Source organism: Cavia porcellus, unplaced genomic scaffold (genome assembly GCF_034190915.1).
Source record: "Cavia porcellus strain 051 isolate PalLab524CR breed Dunkin Hartley unplaced genomic scaffold, mCavPor4.1 scaffold_22, whole genome shotgun sequence".
NCBI lineage: Eukaryota > Metazoa > Chordata > Mammalia > Rodentia > Caviidae > Cavia > Cavia porcellus.
The window spans coordinates 45,402,327-45,412,098 of record NW_026947505.1 but is presented as its reverse complement, the minus strand read 5'-3'; positions in this window follow the sequence as shown (position 1 = coordinate 45,412,098).

Sequence of the window (9,772 nt, the reverse complement as noted above, 5' to 3'; positions counted from 1 at the left end):
CTGCCCAGAAGAATTAAAGCACGATACCATAATGATATATGTGCACTCATGTTTATAGCAGCACAGTCTATAATACCTAAATCTCAGAAACAACCTAAAGACCCACCAGCCAAGCAATGTATAAAAAAGATATTTTTATTTATGGAATACTAGTCAGCCATAAAGAAATAAGCTGGAGACTTTTGTAAGTAAATGGATACAACTTGAGACCATACTCATGAGTGAAATAAATCAAACTCATATGTGTAAACATCATATTTGTTCACTAGTGTGAGAAACTAAACAAGTAAATAAGATCCAAAATGCACAATAGATATTGTGAACTGGGAAGAAAATGTTGAAAAGAAAAAATTTGATGGGGGAAAGGGAAGAAGGTAAAAAATTATATTTATACACAAGATAGTTAAGATAGTTATACAGCTAGTTTCTCTTATATCATTAAATGAAAGGTTTGGACAAGAATTCATGGACCTTTGGACAAGATGTCATGCCTGTATCGTGTACTCTGAATAACTACTATGAAGGCAATAATACACAATGTGTTAATTATTGTAACTCTCCTACTAACCTATTTTGAAACTGTCTTATTAGTATTTTTATTGTTTTTCTTTTGCTTTAAAATAAAAAAAGAGCATTAGCTGCATTGAAGGAAATTATAACAGGTTTGTTACCAGATGAACAAAAATAATAAGCACATTGCTCTTTACTTTCTTAGTAAGAATTAGTTTGTATATAAAAGACCATATTGTGAAATTCTATGCATAAAGATAAATTGAACAGTTTTTCTTTGAAAAATCAGGGGTACATTTCTAGTGTTTATTTTCCCCAGACAGTTAAACATCTGTCGTGGCCTTGTCATTTCATATCTGCTGTTCCAACCCCATTCCTCACCACCTGTCTTAGCCTTCCCTTCAATCTGTCCAAAGTGTTAAGACAAAATCATCTTTAAAATCTTCTCTTTAACTATCTAACTTCCATTGTCAAAATTAATTTTAATGTAATTATCATATCTTCAATCAATGTTTTTGGTGATAGTTTGGGGAAATTCTAGTTACATCTTAGGCTCAAATGAAATAATGGAGTCTAATAATACATAAATTTCAAAATTATAACAGATAATGTATTGTGCTACAGTATACATTTAACAGACAAAATCGTCAAACATTTTCAAATGTTTTTATCTCTGTCTTTTGATACAAGCTACTCTTGTTTTAAAATGAAATAAATTAAGACTCAATTTGAGCATCTTACACAAATTTCTTTGGGGTTGAAATGAATGCCACAACTTAGTTTTCCCAACTATCATTCAAATGTTTTCTCCACTAAGATGAAGTGGCAGGTTTACTATTCCCTGGCATTCATGCCATTAACCAGTATAACTGGGTACCTGTAGGATATCTGATACAGAATGAAATAAGTTGAATATATCATTTCCCTTAATCTTTTCAACAGTTGATCATTTTTTTAAATTAAGACACAAAGAGTATACAAGTCAGTGATAGTGTTCATTACATAAGTAATAAAAAGATAGGGTGATTTGTTTCTGAAATACAGCAGTTCCCTTTATTTGCTGGTGATATGTTCTGAGGCCTGCAGTGATAACAAATCCTATATGAGACACAGCCACTGCAGCAGTCCATCTGATAACCAAAACAGCTGATCAGTGACTCAGGTAGGCAGCCAACAGACCCTGTATCTGCCAGACGTGGATGATTGGGGTGGAGAAAAATAGGGAGATTTCACCATGTTAAACAGAATAGCAAGAAATTTAAACTTTATAAATTGTTTATTTCTAAGATTCCCCATGTAATGATTTTTATCAAAATTTACTGCAAATAACTGACCATGGAAATTTAAAAAGGCGCGAGGATTATTGTTAAGAAAAAGAATTGGAAAATAGGTTTCTGATCCACAAAATCTGAAGTTGCTTTCCATATTATCACTTTTTTCCAACTCATTATTTTCTTTCAGTAACACAGCAAGATTTTCAATAAAGCTTCAAGTCCATCTCCATCAGTTATGTTTGCTCAATAAACTTTAATTGAGAGGCTACTGTATTAAAAAACTACGGACAGGGCAATAGTGTTGTAGAAAGAAAAAGCCATTGACTCTGATCTTAAAGCACTCACAATCTGGAAGAGGATATAGACAAGCAAAGACAGTAAAAATATAGATTTTGTTCCTTTAGTAACAATCAGGGAAGGGTTAGGAATGAAGGCACTGGCTAAAAAAAATATAAAAAAAAAAAAAAAACATGTAAATAGTGGCCAATTGCTCCTTAACAACACTCTCAAACTTGACATTCTCAAATATTATTTTGATTTACCTTTGGAAATTTTATCAGAATCATGGGTAACCTAAGCCTCTCCAAGATATAATAAATTTTAATTCACGTAAGAATTTGTAGTTGAGACCAGGAGGCAAATCGCAAAGTTAAGTACATAATGAAATCTCTCCTGTAGCATTCAGGAGGTGTTGCTATTCAAGAGATGAACCGGTGTGTTTATTGAAGACTCTGAATATAGTACATAACAAGGCAACTTGCACATATGCCTGTTTGGTAAATGATCATGGATTTTGTAAAGAAGAAAGTGTTGTACACTTAGAAATAAACACTGAAATGTTAAAAGAAAAACTCTGAAAACAGAAATATTTGTTTAAAACACCTGCTGGCTATCATTTATTTGGGGTAGTAAAACTGTACAGCTTGGATATTTCCTACTATCATTAACTCATCACTAAATTACTTCCATTTTTGCAAGGTAACAGAATTAAACAGACTCTAAAAGTCCGACAGTTATCCTTACTGAACTCAATTGTCAATATATGTTTCTTAAGGGCCAAGTAACATTCAATAACTTCAGGGAGACTTTCTTTACAAAGGACAAAATTTTGGAAAGACTGGCCTCACTGATCACAAAAATTATGTCTTGTTCATTTTTCATTACTTAAGAACACATGAAATAAAGTCACATGAATTACAAGTTTAGAGTACTTATCAAATGTGGATTTAAGAAGTCTTATTTTTGATAAATTCAAACTCTTTTTGAAACATATGGATTCATTATTCTAATTCAAATTCATTTTTCAGGTTTAAGTGAATTGGCTTTGAAATATGAATTTAAAAAGGCAAAAAGACTAATCAAAGAGGATCCTAAGACTTCTCATCCCTGGAGAAACATACGGATGTTATTTAAAATCAATTCCAGAAAAAAGGTTGAAATTTCTTATTTAAATCAAAGCTTGTCTTTGCAGTACCACATCCTGCATGATTATTAGATGTGTATCAGGTGGAGTTTGCATTACCGATTGACACCAGCTGACTGGCTGACAGAAGCAAATAAATGGAGATTGTGAGAAGCTGTTGGAGAGTGTCCAGATTTGAATTACTAGGAAGGCCAGAAAGGAGCAGGAGCCAAACAGCAGCCTCATAAAACTGCAGCCCAAATCCAATCAGGGACCTTCTGTGATAAAGAACCCTGGTGCTGCTGCCACTCACATCTCAGTTCTGCATTTGCTGGCTGCATTTGTCCGGGTGTTTTTGTCCTTCCAGTCCACACACTGAAGTTCTGTCCCTGAGGTGATGGTGCTGAGAAGCCTTGGGAGATATTAGGTCACATGGTCAGATCACTCCGAAATGGACTGGTGTTATTTAACAAGGAGATAAGAGAGTTTATTTCCGTTCTTTTTTGTGTTCTCCTATGAAGGAAGCAAGAACTTGCCAGACTTCAGAATGGTTAGAAATGTATTGTGCTGTTTGTATTCACTCTACAGTACTCAGCCATAGCCTAGAGACTGAAATTGGGGCTGGGCACTGAGTGATACCACTTTCTACTGCCACATTCAGGGCAGAGTGTCTACTGCTCTTTCTAGCATTTTGATGAGTGATGTAATTGGGTGAATCTGGGGAGGACACATTATCCTCACACATGGAAGGGGACTCAGGTGCTGTAAGAAAGAGGAAAGAAAAGTATTTCCAACAAGATGATATCATTGTTTTACACTGTGATAAAAATTCTCTAATTTCTTTGTCTTTGTCCTCTAGTTTTGCTTAATTTACTTATGCCCACTTTCTGTCATAAATCAAATAAGTTTTCTCCTCCTATAATATTTAAAGTCACCTTCCTGAAACTTAGGACTTGAATACTTCTGTATTTAATTCGATTACTTTTATTTACACTAAATAGTCTCCAAAATAGCGTTGAATTAAACACAATTCTCAACCCTGTTTCTCAATTTTATTTTGGAAATAGGCTGCTTAGAATTAATTAGGTGGATCCATAATGATAGTGAGACCAAAGATATCTCTCTGCCTTACATGATTAAGAGTACATCATGACATAGAATATCTGCCATAACTTCAGCCATCACATCTGCATGTTTGATTAGCACAGTGAAAGACTGCAAGAACCAAAGTGATATTTGTTTTGTCCCTTTTAATGTACTATATTAGAAGTCATACACAAAATTTTCCTCATAGCTCATGGGCTACAATTCAGTCACTTGGATCCTCTCAGTTATCAAATAGTTAGGAACTATATACCCATCATGGGAACTGATGAACCCAGAGTGAGAATTGATATTCTGCTGTTAATGGAAAATCTTGAAGATATGTGACCCTAAGTGAAAGAGCTTCTCTGAACATTTTTGATTGATGAAATATTTCTATTTTACAAATGAGAAAAATAAGACATAGAAAAGCCAGCATACAACCACAATTCTCACACATTTTTCTCTCCTAATTCATGAAGTCACTACATTAAAAGTTTATTTTTGAGCATATCTGGCAACTTCCACTAAAGTAAGGTGCCTGCCTGAGACGGCAATCCATGCTGTGGCTCTGGAAGTATTGGCTATGACACTACCCCATTCCTGCACTCTGAGTACGGATTCCTCTTTGTAAGAAAGCAAAGTGGAGACTCAAGTGATCAATCCCTTTATTTTGTTTTCTCTTCTTTAACCATACTTCATTTGTCCCAAGTCATAAATAGAGTAAAATGGATATCTATCCTTCTGGGATGCCTGAAGAACTCTGGTTTTTAAGTTCAAAAGTAAGAACTGAATGAAAGAAGTTAGTTGATTTGATTCTTGTAGAAACCATTCCAGATGACTTTACAAGGCTTTGCTATAACTGTATTTATCAAGTAAAGATAAACATGCTTGTAACAGCATCTCAATTTTATTCATACAAAAAAACTACTACATATGTCCCTAGAAGGGAAAAGGTGAAGTATAACTGTAGGGAAAAAATTCTTTTCAAATATTCTCATACTGTGAATCTATTATAAGAGCAAAACGATTGAAATTCTAGTACAAATGTGTGTATTTAGATGATTACAAATAACAGTTTAACTGGAGTTGCCTAAAGTACATCACTAACCCCTCCACGATCAAATGCTACTGCTGCAGGCAAGGTCCAAAACCACCTGCTTATATAAAGAAGTGCAGATGACAACATTGATATTATGCTCATATATTGACACATCTTGAAATGATGATGTTTTAAAATTATCTATTCAAAATGGACAGAAGGCAAACAGATTGAGAATTAAGTCTAAAATTCTGCTCTTAACCCATTATTTTACATTGTGGAGAAAGGTGATGATTTCTTAGGATGTTTCACAAATCCTCTACCTTGTTATTGTTATCCAAGGGAAGAAAAAAAATTAAATTCCTTGGACTCAAACGGAAATCATTTCATTTACTATGGGCAATCCTAAGCCAAATTAAAGTTGGATAGATACATTTTATTTCTCATATCTGTTTAAGAGTTCAGTTTTGTCTGAAATGGGCATACAATGTAGTTATGATAATTTTACATTTTTTTGAAACCTCAAAGACTTACTATTTCACAAATGTATATCTAAATGGACACTGGTTACATATATATGTATATGTAGCAGTTTTATGTATAAATTTATGTAGTATTTATAGTTGAAATGATTATGCAATACCTGGTGCTATAAGGTACTGTGACATTTTTATTCTACTTTGTTCTTTTTCATCTTTGCTAAATGCAGATCACAATTTGACTTACTAAATTGATTTCAAAATCTACTAATAGGTTATGACTCACAAAGTCAGGAGAAATAATTTATACCCAAGAGATAAATATCTATTAACATGCCAAGTCGTTGGTTCTGGAATTTGCGTAACAGTAGAAATAAGAACCAAATGAAAGACGCTTAGTGGCAAAATATCAGATACCAGTGAGGCCACAGTGAGTAATTATTCATAATATTTTTCCCACATGTGGCAGATTCTTCTGCTAAGATGGTTTTGGGGTTTCTTTTTTGATCTTTTTTTAAATTAAGTTTATTGGTACATTTAGGGTATACACAATAATCACATTCATCATAGGGAATTTGTACCTGTACGTGATATATTTGGATTCTTTTTTAATTTTGCCCATCACCTCCATCCCTTCAACCTCATTTCTCCTCATTTCCAAAATTTTGGTTTCCATTTAATCCTTCTCTCATTTTTTAATTTTCCCTTCCTTCCTTTCCCTCTCCCCACTTGCTAATTCCCTTTCACATTTGAAAACTCCCTTCCTATTTCACAGTATCTGTTTCATATTTTGACCTTAATTGATGCTTTCCATTTCTCACAACAGAGAAAGATTGAGATATTTACACGTGTGTCTGATTTATTTTGTTTCTTTTTTTTTAAATTGTATTTAAGGAGAAAAAGAAAAAAAACAGAAAAAGGGTAAAAGTTATACAGATTTACAGAAAAAAATAAACAGTAGGAAATCACTAGTTAATGGATTCCATATTGTCATCTTAGAAATAATTTTTCAAGTTACAAAATTAAAGCTTATAAAGTGGACATTCCAACAGTGAGACTAAACAGTTCTGTTCAATGATCCAACAAAACTCAGTAATATCATTATCTATCTTATATACGTAAATATACATGCAGTTATATCATTTAGAGCACTTTCTTTTCCTCTCTTTTGTACAATGACAACTACTCATTTTGGGTTTTGTTGCTCCCACAGTTCTTATTACTTTTTTGGAAGAGAGTAGAACCAAATGTGACATAACAGAACAGAGTCAGTCAAATCAAAAGGATGGACATAATAGATAATGTAAAAGCATAATACTAGGTGATCAACAATGGTTACCATAATGCCTCTCGCTATCTCTAATAGAATTGCCTATATCATTAGTTATAATAAAATTGAAAAAAACAGTAAAGAACAAAACCGGCAAAACCAAAACATTGGAGACATTATAGGTCTTCAAAAGTAGATAATAGTCAACCAGAATGGGCATCATAATGAATCCCACTATCTTCACAGCTGTTGCCTAAACTTTCTTTTTTTTTTTTTTTTCTTCCGTTTTTATCGGTACCAAGGATTGAACTCACGACCTCACAATTGCAAGGAAGGCACTTATGCCGCTGAGCTAAATCCCCAGCCCCTGTTGCTTAAACTTTCTAACCTGGTACTATTAAGCACAACAGAAGAGAGGGACATCAGTCAAAACAAGATGGTGGGAGCAACACAGGGCTTTAAATCAAGATAATGGAGAGTCAAAGTGGGTTACTATAATATATCCTGCTATTTTTTTTTATTTATTTTTCCCTTAATTAAAAGGATAAAAATAAGATTTATTTGACTTAAGGGTAGAGGTTCCATTTGACCCAGTCACACTCCCCTTCTTGGTACCTTCCTGAAACAATTTAAAAGATCCTACTACAGAGATGTATGCATACCCATGTTTATACCAGCACAGTTTGTAATAGCTAAATCTTGGAAGCAGCTCAAATGCTCATCAACTGATGAATGGATAAAGAAGTGAGATATATCAGCCATAAAGGATAAAATTGAGAAATTTCTAGGTAAATAGACGGACCTTGAGATCATACTCTTAAGTGGGTGTTGGTGTTGCTGTGGGTGTTACTGTTTCACAAAGCGCACAGTGCTCCCGAGTCCATATAGCTAGTGTGGTCACTGTGGAAGAACTGTGTACTACATTCAAGTCTGATCATAAATCTCCCCATGCACAACACAAGTTTTTTGTCTCTCAGTTTCAGACAGGTTAGTATCCTGATTCTGAAATCTGAAAGTGGAAAATGATAATTCACAAGATGGAAAGAGTTCAAATCTCTTAACCAATGCTCAAGAAAAACTCTTCCGTTTTATCGGTACCAGGGATCGAACTCATGACCTCCTGCTTGCAAGGCAGGTGCTTAGCCGCTGAGCTAAATCCCCAACCCCTGAGTATAGCCTTTTAATAGGAGACAAAAAGCCTCCTACTTCAAGAAAAGACACACTATTTAACATCCCTCAAGGAGAAGGAAAAAACTCTCATTTCTCTCTCAAAAACAATAATCTAGGTTCTCTCAGACTGTTTCCTATATGAACTATTTTTTCAGTTTTTCTTTCCTATAACTTTCACATCCTTCTATCAACACTTAACAAGCCCATATTCCTATCCCAGACTGTTTCCTCTACCCCAAGTCCAAACACTTTAGCCAACCATCTAAATGATGAACACATTTACACAGAAGTGAGATGACAAAAGCAAGAGAAAATTAAAGGAGAAATAAACTGAAGCACTCACCGAATATGTGACTCAAATTCAGCACATATTAGTATTCTACTCTCACCCTCATTTTCTCCCTGATATCAATACTCATTTGGTAGACTACTACTTTATTTGAATTTATTTCTTCCTTAATGGAAAGAGAATATGTTGACTATTGCTTCTTCCTTAAACATTAATATGCAGTTCTGTTTTGTTATTATTGACATTTTGTCTTTAGTGACTTTGGAGGGCTCATAAATCAGTTTTTACAGTACTTGACATGCTTAGAGTAAACCAAAGTCAACAGGGGAGACACCAAATATGTAGAATTGAAGAAAGTTTCACTCCTTTCATCACACTTGTATTATCTATTTATACAGGAAATTATTAAGTGACAGAATGATAGGTATCTCCTCCCAAAAACCCAAGAACAATTAAGGTAGCTGTAAGGAAAAATGCATGCTCTAGCTTTATTAACTCTAAGAACAATTTAACTAATGTAAAAAAAATGAAGGCACTTTTCCTTTTCAAGAGAATTTGTGCAAAAATATAATGTGGTAGATAGGGGCCGATCCAACTCCTTCCTCCAAGCATTACTAATTGTCAATACTGAAAACTGAGAATTTTGAAACTCAGTTTTTACATGTCTTAAGGCAGTATTACCTTGTTGAAGATTTTAAATGGTAGAACCATGTATGCACAGTTCTTCAAACATAGTAAGTGCTCACAAGCCACATTATTATTGAGAATATGACATCTCTTTTATAACAAGTGTGGAACAAGCAGTTAGACTTACAAAAAAATATATTTTCTTTGATACATTTCATCACAATATTTCATTGAATAGAAATCTGTATTAACAGAACTGGCTACAGTGGATGAGAGGCAAGGCTGATATATAGTTTATTTCTTTATATAACAGAAAAAAAAATTCCAAAACTTCAATCTACAAGGAATGAAAAACTATGATTGTTTCTTAATTTCAGATTAGTGAGAAATTCTTTTCAACCCAAGCAAAAGTGTTTCCTAGTGTTCATGCCTTTATGCTTTACTGCATATAGAGAAAACATAAACCATTTTAATACTCCTTCCATATAATTTAAAGTTACAAAAGTTGTAAATGTGATTCTTTCTCTGATAAGTTATACAGTGATTCCTCTGTTCACAAACTTAATTTAGTCCATGATTCTGTTTTCAAATTGATTTTGGCCATGAACTGAATCAAATTTTTCCCA